The 16,239-nt window shown below is 42.6% G+C and overlaps 1 pseudogene; it reads left to right on the plus strand.

The window, feature by feature from the left end:
• The first annotated feature begins 6,787 nt into the window (after positions 1-6,787).
• Positions 6,788-7,502, plus strand: LOC118882888 (annotated as a pseudogene).
• Positions 7,503-16,239: the final 8,737 nt, after the last annotated feature.

Here is a 16,239-nt window from a genome sequence, read left to right on the forward strand (position 1 = left end):
CGAAGCGCAGAGTCCCATACAGGATAAACCCAAGGAGAAACACACCGAGACACATAGTAATCAAATTGGCAAAAATTAAAGACAAAGAAAAATTATTGAAAGCAGCAAGGGAAAAATGACAAATAACATACAAGGGAACTCCCATAAGGTTAACAGCTGGTTTCTCAGCAGAAACTCTTCAAGCCAGAAGGGAGTGGCATGATATACTTAAAGTGATGAAAGGGAAGAACCTACAACCAAGATTACTCTACCCGGCAAGGATCTCATTTAGATTCGATGGAGAAATCAAAAGCTTTACAGACAAACAAAAGCTAAGAAAATTCAACACCACCTAACCAGCTCTACAACAAATGCTAAAGGAACTTCTCTAAGTGGGAAACACTAGAGAAGAAAAGGACCTACAAAAACAAACCCAAAACAATTAAGAATATGGTAATAGGAACATACATATCGATAATTACCTTAAACGTGAATGGATTAAATGCTCCAACCAAAAGACACAGCCTTGCTGAATGGATACAAAAACAAGACCCAGGCCTTCCCTGGTGGCGCAGTGGTTGAGAATCTGCCTGCCAATGCAGGGGACACGGGTTCGAGCCCTGGTCTGGGAAGATCCCACATGCCGCGGAGCACCTAGGCCCGAGAGCCACAATTACTGAGCCTGCGCGTCTGGAGCCTGTGCTCTGCAACAAGAGAGGCCGCGATAGTGAGAGGCCCGTGCACTGCGATGAAGAGTGGCCCCCACTTGCCACAACCAGAGAAAGCCCTCGCACAGAAACGAAGACCCAACACACCCAAAAATAAATAAATAAATAAATAAAATTAAAAAAAAAAAAAAAGACCCATATATATGCTGTCTACAAGAGACCCACTTCAGACCTAGGGACACATTCAGACTGAAAGTGAGGGGATGGAAAAAGATATTCCATGCAAATGGAAATCAAAAGAAAGCTGGAGTAGCAATACTCATATCAGATAAAATAGACTTTAAAATAAAGAATGTTACAAGAGACAAGGAAGGACACTACATAATGATCAAGGGATCAATCCAAAAAGAAGATATAACAATTATAAATATATATGCACCCAACATGGGAGCACCTCAATACATAAGATAACTGCTAACAGCTATAAAAGAGGAAATCAACAATAACAGTGGGGGACTTCAACACCTCATTTACACCAATGGACAGATCATCCAGACAGAAAATTAAAAAGAAAACACAAGCTTTAAATGACACAATAGACCAGATAGATTTAATTGATATTTATAGGACATTCCATCCAAAAACAGCAGATGACACTTTCTTCTCAAGTGCACATGGAACATTCTCCAGGATAGATCACATCTTGGGTCACAAATCAAGCCTCAGTAAATTTAAGAAAATTGAAATCATATCAAGCATCTTTTCCAGTCACAATGCTATGAGACTAGAAATCAATTACAGGGAAAAAACCGTAAAAAACACAAATATATGGAGGCTAAACAATATGTTACTAAATAACCAAGAGATCACTGAAGAAATCAAAGAGGAAGTCAAAAAATACCTAGAGGGCTTCCCTGGTGGCACAGTGGTTGAGAGTCTGCCTGCCAATGCGGGGGACACAGGTTTGAGCCTTGGTCTGGGAGGCTCCCACATGCCGTGGAGCAGCTAGGCCCGTGTGCCACAATTGCTGAGCCTGCGCATCTGGAGCCTGTGCTCCGCAACAAGAGAGGCCGCGATGGTGAGAGGCCCACACACCACGATGAGGAGTGGCCCCCGCTTGCTGCAACTGGAGAGGGCCCTCGCACAGAAACAAAGACCCAACACAGCCAAAAATAAAAAACAAACAAACAAACAAAAAAAACACCTAGAGACAAATGACAATGAAAACACAACAATCCAAAACCTATGGGTTGCAGCAAAAGCAGTTGTAAGAGGGAAGTTTATAGCAATATAAGCCTACCTCAAGAAACAAGAAAAATCTCAAATAAACAATCTAACCTTACACCTAAAGGAACTAGAGAGAGAAGAACACACAAAACCCAAAGTTAGCAGAAGGAAAAAAATCATAAAGATCAGAGCAGAAATAAATGAAATAGAAACAAATAAAACAATTGCATAGATCAATACAACTAAAAGCTTGTTCTTTGAGAAGGTAAAGAAAATTGATAAACCATTAGCCAGACTCATCGAGAAAAAGAGGGAGAGAACTCAAATCAATAAAATTAGAGGGACTTCCATGGTGGCGCAGTGGTTGAGAATCTGCCTGCCAATGCAGGGGACACGGGTTCGAGCCCTGGTCTGGGAAAATCCCACATGCCGCGGAGCAACTGGGCCCGTGAGCCACAATTACTGAGCCTGCACGTCTGGAGCCTGTGCTCCGCAACAAGAGGCCGCGATAGTGAGAGTCCCACGCACCGCGATGAAGAGCGGCCCCCACTTGGCACAACTAGAGAAAGCCCTCACACAGATATGAAGACCCAACACAGCCATAAATAAATAAATAAATTAATAAATTAATTAATTAAATACAATCAGAAATGAAAAAGGAGAAGTTACAACAGACACCGCAGAAATACAAAGCATCCTAAGAGACTACTACAAGCAACTCTATGCCAATAAAATGGACAACCTGGAAGAAATGGACAAATTCTTAGAAAGGTATAACCTCCCAAGACTGAACCAGGAAGAAATAGAAAATATGAACAGACCAATCACAAGTAATGAAATTGAAACTATGATCAAAAATCTTCCAACAAACAAAAGTCCAGGATCAGATGGCTTCACAGGTGAATTCTATCAAACATTTAGAGAAGAGCTAACACCCATCCTTCTCACACTCTTCCAAAAGATTGCAGAGGAAGGAACACTCCCAAACTCATTCTATGAGGCCACCATCACCCTGATACCAAAACCGGACAAAGATACTACAAAAAAAGAAAATTACAGACCAATATCACTGATGAATATAGATGCAAAAATCCTCAACAAAATACTAGCAAACAGAATCCAACAACACATTAAAAGGATCATACACCATGATCAAGTGGGATTTATCCCAGGGATGCAAGGATTCTTCAATATACGCAAATCAATCAATGTGATACACCATATTAACAAATTGAAGACTAAAAACCATATGATCATCTCAATAGATGCAGAAAAAGCTTTTGACAAAATTCAACACGCATTTATGATAAAAACTCTCCAGAAAGTGGGCATAGAGGGAACCTACCTCAACATAATAAAGGCCATATATGACAAACTCACAGCAAACATCATTCTCAATGGTGAAAACCTGAAAGCATTTCCTCTAAGATCAGGAACAAGAAAAGGATGTCCACTCTCACCACTATTATTCAGCATAGTTTTGGAAGTCCTAGCCACAGCAATCAGAGAAAAGCAAGAAATAAAAGGAATACAAACTGGAAAAGAAGAAGTAAAACTGTCACTGTTTGCAGATGACATGATACTATACATAGAGAATCCCAAAGATGCCACCAGAAAACTACTAGAGCTAATCAATGAATTTGGTAAAGTTGCAGGATACAAAATTAATGCACAGAAATCTCTTACATTCCTATACACTAATGATGAAAAATCTGAAAGAGAAATTAAGGAATCACTCCCATTTACCACTGCAACAAAAAGAATAAAATACTTAGGAATAAACCTACCTAGGGAGACAAAAGACCTATATGCAGAAAACTATAAGACACTGTTAAAAGAAATTAAAAATGATACCAACAGATGGAGAGATAACCATGTTCTTGGATTGGAAGAATCAATATTGTGAAAATGACTACACTACCCAAAGCAATCTACAGATTCAATGCAATCCCTATCAAATTACCAGTGGCATTTTTTACAGAACTAGAACAAAAAATCTTAAAATTTGTATGGAGACACAAAAGACCCCGAATAGCCAAAGCAGTCTTGAGGGAAAAAAACGGAGCGGGAGGAATCAGACTCCCTGACTTCAGACTGTACTACAAAGCTACAGTAATCGAGACAATATGGTACTGGCACAAAAACAGAAATATAGATCAATGGAACGAGACAGAAAGCCCAGAGATAAACCCACGCACCTATGGTCAACTAATCTATGATAAAGGAGGCAAGGATATACAGTGGAGAAAAGACAGTCTCTTCAATAAGTGGTGCTGGGTAAACTGGACAGCTGCATGTAAAAGAATGAAATTAGAACACTCCCTAATACCATACACAAAAATAAACTCAAAATGGATTAGAGACCTAAATGTAAGACCGGACACCATAAAGCTCTTAGAGGAAAACATAGGAAGAACACTCTTTGACATAAATCACAGCAAGATCTTTTCTGATCCACCTCCTAGAGTAATGGAAATAAAAACAAAAATAAACAAATGGGACAAAATGAAACTTAAAAGCTTTTGCAAAGCAAAGGAAACTACAAACAAGATGAAAAGACAACCCTCAGAATGGGAGAAAATATTTGCAAATGAATCAACGGACAAAGGATTAATCTCCAAAATATATAAATGGGCAGAAGACCTAAATAGACATTTCTACAAAGAGGACATACAGATGGCCAAGAAGCACATGAAAAGCTGCCCAACATCACTAATTATTAGAGAAATGCAAATCAAAACTACAATGAGGTATCACCTCACACCAGTTAGAATGGGCATCATCAGAAAATCTACAAACAACAAATGCTGGAGAGGGTGTGGAGAAAAGGAAACTCTCTTGCACTGTTGGTGGGAATGTAAATTGATACAGCCACTATGGAGAACGGTATGGAGGTTCCTTAAAAAACTAAAAATAGAATAACCATATGACCCAGCAATCCCACTACTGGGTATATACCCAGAGAAAACCATAATTCAGAAAGACACATGCACCCCAATGTTCATTGCAGCACTATTTACAATAACCAGGACATGGAAGCAACCTAAATGCCCATCGACAGACGAATGGATAAAGAAGATGTGGTACATATATACAACGGAATATTACTCAGCCATAAAAAGGAATGAAATTGGGTCATTTGTAGAGATGTGGATGAATCTAGAGACTGTCATACAGAGTGAAGTAAGTCAGAAAGAGAAAAACAAATATCGCATATTAATGCATATATGTGGAACCTAGAAAAATGGTACAGATGAACCAGTTTGCAGGGCAGAAATTGAGACGCAGATGTAGAGAACAAACATATGGACACCAAGGGGGGAAAGCAGCGGCGGGTGGTGGTGGTGGTGTGATGAACTGGGCGATTGGGATTGACGTGTATACACTGATGTGTATAAAATCGATGACTAATAAGAACCTGCTGTATAAAAAAATAAAGTAAAATTCAAAAAAAATGTTAAGTAGAAACTAACACACCATTGTAAAGCAATTATACTCCAATAAAGATGTTAAAAAAATGCTAAATAGATAAAATAAATCTTCTGTAAAAAAAAAAAGAAAATGTGAAAATTAGCCAATGTTAATGAAGAAACAAAAAACAATCGTACGTTCCATATTACAGAATGCTATGAAGATATGAAGGAGTGTGAGGTAGACATAGTTGTACTAACTCATTATAATCCCATCTATGTGTAAAACTCTATGCTGCTGTGTGTATATGTGTACGTATATATGTTGTAGGATGGGAGGGATGCATACCCAGCTGCTGACAGTGGTTTCCTCAGAGGAAGAGCAAGGGGGGAGGGTGTGAAGGAAGGTTTGGGGCTGTGTACCCCAAACACTGTGGACTGTATAATAAAAATACAAATATGTAGAAATGTATAGTACATAAATGTATGTATTTACAAATATTTATAAATGTGTATATTTAGTGCATAAAGGCATTAAATATACTATCTATAAGGTCCCTAACTGTAAAAATATAGAACAATATTGAAAAGTATTCAAACGTTAGTAACAGTGGTTTTCTTTAGATAGATGACTGCAGCAATTTTTTTCTCCTATTACTTTTATTTCACAATTTAAAAAATGCTGTATTTCTTTGCATCCAATAGTCCAAATTTTTAAGTCTCTGAAATTGGGATGCATCCTATAATTATAATCGGGAGTGTTGTTTTCTTTCTTCATGGTACATAAAATGATGTGTTTAATCACTGATGGCATTTCTAGATTTGAAGAAACATGGTAGACAGAAAAAATAAGAAAATACGTTAAATCCATAGACCCCAGATATCCTGTCTTTTCTACTTCACTAAGGTCATTTGCTGAATCTTAAAAGAGACACATTTAGCCCAAAATACGTTATAATTTTATGTGGTATTTGGGCTTGGGTAATCATTTTCCATTAAATTAGCAAGAATGTAGAATCAGTCAGACTTGATTTCCTTTGCTCAGTGTGCTAGCAGCTGCAAAACAGACTGTGACATGGGCTAAAGGTTGGGGAGAGGGTACAGACATAAGCACAGCAGAGTTCTTGCCTGTGACCACCTTACAACAGGTGGCAAAGCAGAAAAGAGGAGAGGGAATGCATGACCAGATCTATTGTTTCTGGGATTTCAGACCTAGAGATCCACACTTGCGGAAAGAGAAAAAGGCGAGAAGTCTCAGAGGTGGAACAGGATGAGAGCCTCCGAGTCATTGCCTCTCCTTCCCTTGCTTGGGTGGCTCTGCTGGGTGTGGGGACCTAAGGTGGGCACTCTAAGTACTTCCTCTAAGAGTAAGTTAGGGACAGCCCCCTGTGGCCAAGGCCCATCGGTGTCACCTTAGTCTCTAGCACATTCTGGAGGCATTCAGAAAATAAATGAGGAGGAAGATGACGACCAATAGGTACTAAAACAAAGGATTTGAGGAAGATGGTGGTGGGTACTGGGAGGGAAGGATAAAGAAGGCTTCGGCCAGGCTCGGATGGAGTGGGACAGAGGGTAGGGGTGGAGAGGTTATCTCTGGGAAGGTGGGGGGATGACTGGAACTGACGCCTTCCTCCCTCCCCTTTCACCCCCAAGCGCTGTCAGACCTGCCAGACAGGTTCTCCAGCGTTAAGGGGGAGAAGTAGAGGGTGGAGAGAGGGGTGGCACCCCAACCTTTGGCAATAAGATTGACTGCTGGGTGTGGAACAGACAAACTTGAGCTCTAATTCCAGCTCTGCCCCTCCTAGCTGTTAAACCAGTCTTCTCTGGGCTTGTTTTCTCAGTGGTCAAATGCAGCTAACCATATCTTCCTCTGTGCCTGTCCTAATAAGGGTTGGACCAAGAAAAATCTTTATGCTAATGTTATAGATAAGAGTAGCCTTGTGGAGAGTATGAACTAAACTACGGTGGCGGTGGCCGGAGTCACGGCAGGACAGGCATTTAGAAAGTTTTTCCCCCTCTTTGACCAAGTATTAGTTGAAAAGAGTGCAGCGGAAACTGTAACCAAAAGAGGCATTATGCTTCTAGAAAAATCTCAAGGAAAAGTATTGCAAACAACAGTAGTAGTTACCGGACTGGGCTCTAAGGCACCAAAGCAGTTCTAGACAAGGATTATTTCTTACTTAGAGATGGTGACGTTCTTGGAAAGTATGTAGACTGAAATAAACCACTACTGAAATGGCATCACGTGAAGCTGCCCATTCCACTGAGATATTTCATCATGTAAATAATTTCCATGTCTCTCTTTTATAATAAACTAATGATATCCCCCCAAAAGAAGAATAGCTTGTGTAGGATGTCCCCAAGACCACCCCCAGATTCAATGATTTGTTCAGGGGATTCACAGGATTCAGCATATAGCTGTATTCATGGCTGTAATTTATTACAGCTGGAGGATACAAAGCCAAATAGCAAAGGGGAAAGGCACAGGGGCTGATGTTCAGAGCAAAGTAGGCCCAAGCTTCCAAGAGTCCTCTCCTAGTGGAGTCACACAGGATGCACTTGATTCCTCCAGCGACAAGTCGTGACAGCACATGTGAAATATTGTTGACCAGGGAAGCTCATTAGAGACTCAAGGTTTTTATTGAAGGTGCCGGTCACATAGGCAACTTCTGCCCAGCACGTACCAAAATTCCAGCCTCTCACAAGGAAACAGGTGTTCAGCATGACCCCCACTGTGTGTACGAATAGTTTAGGCATAGTTGGTCACTCTTATCAATTCTGGGAATGGTGGGAGTGATCCCGAAATCCAAGTTCCCGACACCAGCCAAGGGCCTACCTTCCTGGCAGGCTTTTCTAAGGGTGACAGTCTCTGGCCCGCTATGTCTGGTTTGTACAGCCTGCTCCTTGCTCCCCAGGAAAAGATAAAGAAGTTGTTGGCACTGATGTGGATTTGGAAAATGCCCAAACTCTCTGGGTATGTGGATAAGGGACCCAATATTTTCCACAGATGTTCCAATGCCCAGGCTCCTGTGAACCAAGTGTGGCTCTTCTTTTCATCTGTTTCCATAACTGGATTTAATCAGAGATTAGGCATGTAGTCAGCCAAGAGCTTCTTTGGGGTGGCAGCTCTTTTAACGGATTCCGGGCCTGCCAGGGGACTGGAAAGTCACTTCTGGAAGGGGATTCAGTCAACTGCTCTGACACTCTGTCTTGATGGTTAACTGGCTTCCAGGCTATTCGAGACTTCCAGAACATTCCCAAGAGGAAGTCATCCTTCTTGTGTTCTCCAACATTTCAGGATGTTAATATTGGAACCTGAGTAGATCCTAGGCCCCAGGAAGCCCAGCTTTGGAGCTGTGTTGCATTAAAAGAAACATTTCAGTAAGGAAAATGCAATTAAAATTAATTCTGATCCTGGGGCTTCCCTGGTGGCGCAGTGGTTGAGAGTCTGCCTGCCGATGCAGGGGACACGGGTTCGAGCCCTGGTCTGGGAGGATCCCACATGCTGCGGAGCAACTGGGCCCGTGAGCCACAATTACTGAGCCTGCGCGTCTGGACCCTGTGCTCCGCAACAAGAGAGGCCGCGATAGTGAGAGGCCCGCGCACCGCGATGAAGAGTGGCCCCCACTTGCCACAACTGGAGAAAGCCCTCGCACAGAAACGAAGACCCAACACCGCCGTAAATAAATAAATAAATAAATAAGTCACTAAAAAAAAAAAAATTAATTCTGATCCTTATTTGCATTTTTCAAAGAGCATTAAAGATGACAGAATTCATTACCTACAGTAATATGTCTTAAAATTCCTTTCCTCTCATATTTTTTAACATTTTATTGTATTATTTTTAATTTTAAAATGTGGTACTGAAATCTGGGATAAATGTTTTGTTTTAAAACAGTTTTCGATTTACAGAAAAGTTGCAATGATAATACTGAGAGTTACTATATATTCCCCACCTGGTTTCTTCTATTATTAACATCTTACATCAGTATAGTACATTTGTGGGACTTTTCTAGTGGTCCAGTGGCTAAGGCTCCATGCTCCCAGTGCAGGGGGCCCAGGTTTGATCCCTGGTCAGAGAACTAGATCCTACATGCTGCAACTAAAAAGATCCCACATGCCGCAACTAAGACCCAGTGCAAGCCAAATGAATAAATAAATATTAAAAAAAAAAGTATAATACATTTGTCACAACTATTGAGCCAATGTTGATACATTAGTAACTGCAGTTTATATTTTATCCAGATTTCCTTAATTTTTACCTAATGAGTTTTTCTGTTTCAGGTTTCTACTTAGGATGTTTCCTTAGGGTCCTCTTGGCTGTGACAGTTTCTCAGACTTTCCTTGTTTTTGATCACTTTGACAGTTTTGAGGAGTAGTGGCCAGGTATTTTATAAACTGTCCTTCAGTTAGGAGTTGTCTGATGTTTTTCTCACGATAAGACTGGGTTTTGCATTTAGCGGGAGGAAGACCACAGTGGTCAAGTGCAGTTCTCATCTCATCATATGACACCTTGATCTCCTGGCTGAGGTTGTGTTTGCTGGGTTTCTCTCCTGTAAAGTCACCCCCTCTCTCCTTTTTCTATACTGTTCTTTTTGGATAGAAGTCACTATGCACAGCTGACACCTAAGGAGTGGAGGCTTATGTTCCACTCTCTTGAGGGCAAAGTATCTATATAAATTATGTGGAATTCTTCTCCACGCGAAATTTCTCTATTTGCTCACATTTATTTATTCAATCATGTATTTATGTCGGCACAGACTCCCTTGTATTTTTGTAAGCTCTCTCTCTCATTCGTCTGGCACAGGTTCTCACATCTCTCTCCACTCTCCTTAGAAATAACTCTTTCTGTTACCTTCATCTTCTCTCCTCTTTCCTTTTTTCCCCCCATCAGCCTTTTTTCCCACCCCTCTATTATCCCTCTGTCTCTCATCTCAGCCCCTTCCTACCTGAATCTCCTACCCAACTTCTCCAGCTGTCCTCCTGATTGATTACTTCCTGTCCCGATTACAGGATGTGGAAAACAGGGGGAAGGAAAGGGGGAAACGCTCATTAGTCATCATCAGAATAGTTTAGCAGTTGAGGGGGCAGAAAGAGGCTGTGAATATTTCAAGCACTGATTATTTTATCCGTCTTGCATATACGTGGAAATGACTTCTAGAGAGCTTGTGTCAGGGATGGTGCTAAGAACGATACACATAGTATCTCACTCAACCTCACAACAACCTCATAATGCTTATTCCATAGCTGATAAAACTGAGGCTCAGAGAGATTACTTGCCCAATGTCAAGTAAAATGGCAAAGCTGTGGTTTGAAGCCACAACTAACCCCAAAATTGGCATGCTCATAGGAATAACTGAGATGTATTTATAATCCTAGTTCCCTAGGAAATGTAACATGCCCCTAGTTCTAAAAACACCAGTGTGGAGTACGGTAACTTGTTCATAGCCTCAGAGAGTCTCAAAGCTCTCATGGGGCTTTCGCTAGACCTGTCTGAATTTTTATAGTTACACCTTACACAGTCTTGCCCTTTTCCTCCATTGAGCTGTACCTTGGTTTTCACTTCCTGCAAAGCGAAGACTCCATAGTGTTTCATTCTTTTTTCTCTGTGAGTTAATATGGAGAAAACTGTTAAGGTCTCTGTATTAGTTTTCTCTTGCTATGTAACAGGTTACCACAAACAGTGGCTTAAAACAACACCCATTTATTAGCTCCCAGTTCTGTAGATTTGTGTGGCTGGGTCTCTGTTCAGGGTCTTGCCAGGCTGCATTCCTTTCTGGAGGCTCTGGGGAAGAATCTGTTTCCAAGCTCATCCAAGTTGTTGATAGAATTCAGTTCCTTGCAGTTGTAGGACTGAGGCCTCCATTCACTGGTTGACTTTTGGCTGGCGGACTGCTCTCGGCTCCTAGAGGCTGCCCGCAGTTTTTCACTCTGTGGCTCCCTCCATATACTTTCTCATGCTTTGAATCTCTTACTTCCTCTGCCTCTGACCTCTACACCCAGATTTAAAGGGCTCATGTGATTGGTTAGGCCCACCCAGATGATGTCCCCCTCCCTTTTTTGGGGGAGGATGTGGGATCTTAGTTCCTCAACCAGGTGGAGTCTTAACCACTGGACCACCAGGGAAGCCCCAATCTCCCCTTCTTAAAGTCAACTGGGACATATAACTAACCTACTCACAGAAGTAATACACCATCACATTTACAGTCCCAGACATTAAACAGGATGTATACACCACGGAGAAGGAGTCTTGGAGGACATCTTAGAAGTCTGTCTACCACAGTCTCCATTCCTTCATTTATTCACACGTCTCATACTTATGGAATGCCTGCCCTGTGCTGGGCTTAGTTCCAGGAGTTGGAGATACAGCGGTGAACAAGATGAACTTGGCCTCTTAAAGCTTACCATCTAGTATGTTAAGACAGACAGTAACCAAGGAAACAAAGAAAACTCCCAGGTAGTGCTGACTGCTCCCCTGAGAATTAAAACAGGCTGGTCTTTAGATTAGATTGGGTGGTCAGGAAAGGGTTCTCTGAGGAGGGACTATTTTAGCTGCTCCCTGAGAAGAGAGCACAATGAAAAGGTCCATGTGAAGATAGTCTAACATCCACAAACCTAGGATGAAAGCCCACACCTTCTAGGGTTCCTTCTAATCATGTTTAACACATTTCACAGAGAAGCCTCGTTTCAAACCACACCCAAAACCACTATGCACAGTGTCTTTTACTCATTCTGCTTCCTTGGCTGTAGATGGTTTGTGTAGCTTTGGGCATAATCTCCTCAACTCCCAAGCAGGAGCTGGGCTTCATGGTGTGCCAACAATGGCACGTGTGAGCACGTATGCCAATTCCCACAAACAAGCCCCTCTTTCTTCTTCCCCTCAGCCTTCTTCTAGAGGCAAGCAGAATATTAATTGAAGACTCCTGAGTGTAAGATGCATTTTTCCCAATAAATAACAGTATATTGCCAGGACATGTTTCTGCTAAAGAATATACTCAACTGAATTTGCATTCCAAGTTCCTGCTTTAAATGTGCAGAACCCAAAGGCTCAGTGAGAACTGTCTGGCTCAAGCACAGTGTACCCCACGTCTGCCTTTGGTGCACCACTGCCTAAAAACTTTCCAACCCCAGTTAGACACTTCCATAGTTAGGAATTCAAGGCTGTGAGGTTTAGGACCTAGTTTGTTATTGTGCAGCTGGAGCCACCAAGGTGCTTGGGTGTGACCATGAGCCAGGCACTGCCCAGACGCAAAGATTAATGGTCCCAATCATTATCTTCAAAGGACTTCCAGGGTCATAGAGGAGACCAACATGCAGACGGGCAATTATAATATAGGAGGCTTGCTTTAACCAATTGTCATTTCTTCGACGAAGATTTATTGAGTGCTTACTCTGTGCAAGGCACTCTTACTGGTGCTGCAGATATAGCATTTGAACAAAACAGACAAATCCCTGCCCTCATCAACTTGTATTCTAGAGGAGCAGACAATAAAGAAAGAAACTCATAAAATATATCAGGGATCAAATGATGATAAAGAAATCAATGCTATGGAGGAAAATAAAGAAGAGAAGCACGCCAGAAGTACCGTATGGGAAGAAGGGAGGCTATTATTACTTTAAAGAGGTGAGGGAAGACAGCACTGAAAAGGTGACACTGACGTGGCAATGGGAGGGACAGGGAAAGGAAGGGATTGTGTAGGGCCTTGTAGGCCATTATAAGGACTGACTTTCACAGGGTGATCTGGGGGCCACAAGAGGGTCGTCATTAGGGGACTGACATGATCACCTCACTTTTGTGTTAAAAGGATCCCCCTCCTTGCTAAGTGGAGAAAAAAGAGAAGGGAGCCAGGTGAAAAGAGAAAGACAAGCTAGCAGGTTATTTATTATACACTCCAGATGAGAAATGATGGTGACTTGGATCAGAGTGATAGCTGTGGAGGTAGCACATGTGGGATTTGTTGATGGGTTGACTGGATGTGGGGATATGACAGAAAAAGTGGAGTCGAGGATGTCTCCAACACTTTTGTGGCTTAAGCAACCGGAAGAAAGGGGTTGTAATGGTTCACTGGGGGACGATGGCAGGAGGCACAGGTTGCAGCCAGAAGAGACCCGGAGTCTGGTTTGGGACAGGCTGGGTGTACGCCGTGTGTCAAACATTTAATGGATGTGAGACAGGCTTTCAGGGGAGAGATCAAGTGCTGATGATACAATTTTGTAACTTATAAGCACAGATGTGATTTCTAAATCTATGAGCTAGCATGTCGGGTACCTTTGCCATAAGCAAGCATTTCCACTGCATAACTAATTGGCCGTAAGACAATTTTGTTATGAAGGATATAATAACTGGTTGACAGTTCTTGGTTTGACAGTTTGGTTTCAACTGGTTGAAATGTATTAGCATTTCTTCCGGTTAGTGACATTATGGATGTCTTTATCGAGCTGACAGATGAGGTCACTCTTTTACTTTTCGTTATTTTATCTTTTAGGGCAAAATTGCCTAAGGCCAATTAGTTATGCGGCAAAAAATATTTGGAGCCAAAATGCTTGCGGCAAAGATGCCTATGGCAAAGACGCATACTGCGAAAGTACCTAGAAGCCTGAGCTAGAACCAAGAGATGAAGGTAGTTAGAGGAGGGAAGAGGTCCAGGAGCTGAACCCTGGGACTTTTCAACCTTAGAGGTCAGAGAGATAAGGAGCAGACAGAGAGGCAGGAAGGAAATCAGGGAAGGGTGATCCTGGAAGCCAAATGAAGACAGTGTTTCAGGGAAGATGCAGTGATCATCTCTGTGTGTGAGAGGAGATGGAATCCAACGTATTGGTAGGTAGGGGCTGGCTCTAGATGGGATAGTGGATGGAGAGTAACAGGAGGGAAGGCAGAGGGTCTGAGCACAGATGAAGATGGGTGGTAGATGGCAGAGTGCCAAAGTTCTCTAATTTTTCCACTGTTCTGGCCATTGGCTGAGAGTAGAGAAAGGGCGTACTGGAGAATTAGAGAGAGGAAAAAGCATGAACTAGTCATCCGGGAGAGTGGGAGTGTGGCCCAGAGAAGTGGAGTAGGATGGCTGAACAGCAACAGCAACACAGTGCTTGTTGAGGCTTGTGGTCGTGAACTTAAAGTGAGACTTGTCGACATGGCTGTGCATTCTTCTCCAGTCACATTAGGCTATAGGCAAGGAGTGGGTGGAGGTTTGGGTTGGCCAGGGTTTGGGGTAGAATAAAGGGAGAACTGAGCAAGAAAAATAACTAAATGATGGAGTCCAAGTTGCATCTGGAGGAAACAGAGGACAAGAGGGATGAGAGCAGCGAAAAGGAAGCACAATTGATGAATGGATTGCAGGTCCCAGTCAGGCAGCAGGGTTGTTCAAGCAGGGATCTGATAGAATTAACCATAGGCGGTGGTGGCCAGAAAATAAGATGCTTGAAATCAAGATTTGGGAACTGAGACAGTTAGCGTGACAAGGTCTGGGTTAGGGGTCAGCAAACTATGACCTGTGGGTTAAATTTGGCCTGCTGCCTGTTTTTATACAGCCTTGAGCTAAGAATGCTTTCTCACATTTTAAAATATATTTAAAAAAAAAAAGACTATTATCCTTTTAGCAAGAACGGTTGCCCCAATAATTGAAGACATTGCTTCCTGGCCTGCAAAGCCTACATTAATTACTACCTGGCCCTTTATAGAAAAGGTGTGCTGATTCCTGGTCTAGACTCTAGGGTATCACCATGTGTGAGTGGCTGAGCTCAGGTAGAGGACACATAGTGAAGGCCAGGTGGCCAGGATCATTTACTGATACATGGGTATAGAGCCCACGAATCATTACGATGGTGGTGTTGGAGAGAGTGACAGGGAGCCAGAACTAAGAGCCAAGGAATGAGGGAATGTGACCTGGGTTCTGAAGGTGCCTGTCGAGGACTGCAGTGTGGAGGAATCACATGTGGCCTAGACTGATGGCATGAATGTCAAAACTCAGAATTTAAGGGAGGAGAGAGAAAGAGAGAGAGCGCACTCTGGAAGTAGCTAGTGGGAAGAGCTAGTCGGTCACTGGTCACCTCCAGGCACCAGTGGTTTGATGGAGGAACACAGCCACCCCTTGACAAGGGGGCAGGGGCAGCAGAGTGTTCAGGGCTGGCCCCAGTGATGGAGTTAACGGTGGCCTGAACAAAGAGCACAGGCAAAGGGGAAGTTGGGTTGGGCCCCCGCTGGCAGGAAAGGCTCTGCAGAGGAAGCCTTTGGGCTGAAGCTTGAAGTACTAGCAAGAGTTAGTCAGGTAACGGTGTGGGGTGGGGGGGGGAGGGATATGTATGTGCAGGAAAGCATGCTATCTTTGAGCACTGACCTCAGAAAATCATGAGTGAACTTCGGCACAACTGGAGGTTCAGAATCAGTGCCATTAGGAACTTTGGGTGAAGAATATTCTTGTTTCTTCTTTACTATTTGCATGCTGAGGCTTAGGGATATCGAGCACTCCGTGTAGATGGGGAGATGCTCTATGAATGAAGTGTGACACACATTGGCCTTTAAACTTGTTACCTCCCCATGTGTAAGGTAGGAAAATGTATTATATAAATATTTATGTAAGGATTTATTCATCTCTCTCCAGCATTTTTTGAGAGCATCTTGTCTGCCTGATGCCTTGCCAGGCATTGGGGATACAGTGGTGAACAACACAAATATGGTCCTTCCCTCTCTGAACTTACAGTCTGCAAGTAATTACACTGAAGTATGGTCAGTGCTAAGACAGCATGTTACTGGCGCTCAATGCCTTGGCACTTAATCTTATCTGGGGGCCAGGGAAGAATCCTGGCAGAAGTGACACGTATAGGTGATTGTTGCCAGAGCAAGGAATGGGCAGTGGTGAATTTCCAAGTGAAGTGATGGCATGCGCTGGGTTGGAGGTAGGAGAGGGCTGTTTCGGGCACTGAAAAGACACTGAGTGTGCTGAGAGATGGGCCTAGAG

Source organism: Balaenoptera musculus, chromosome 16 (genome assembly GCF_009873245.2).
Source record: "Balaenoptera musculus isolate JJ_BM4_2016_0621 chromosome 16, mBalMus1.pri.v3, whole genome shotgun sequence".
NCBI classification, from domain to species: domain Eukaryota; kingdom Metazoa; phylum Chordata; class Mammalia; order Artiodactyla; family Balaenopteridae; genus Balaenoptera; species Balaenoptera musculus.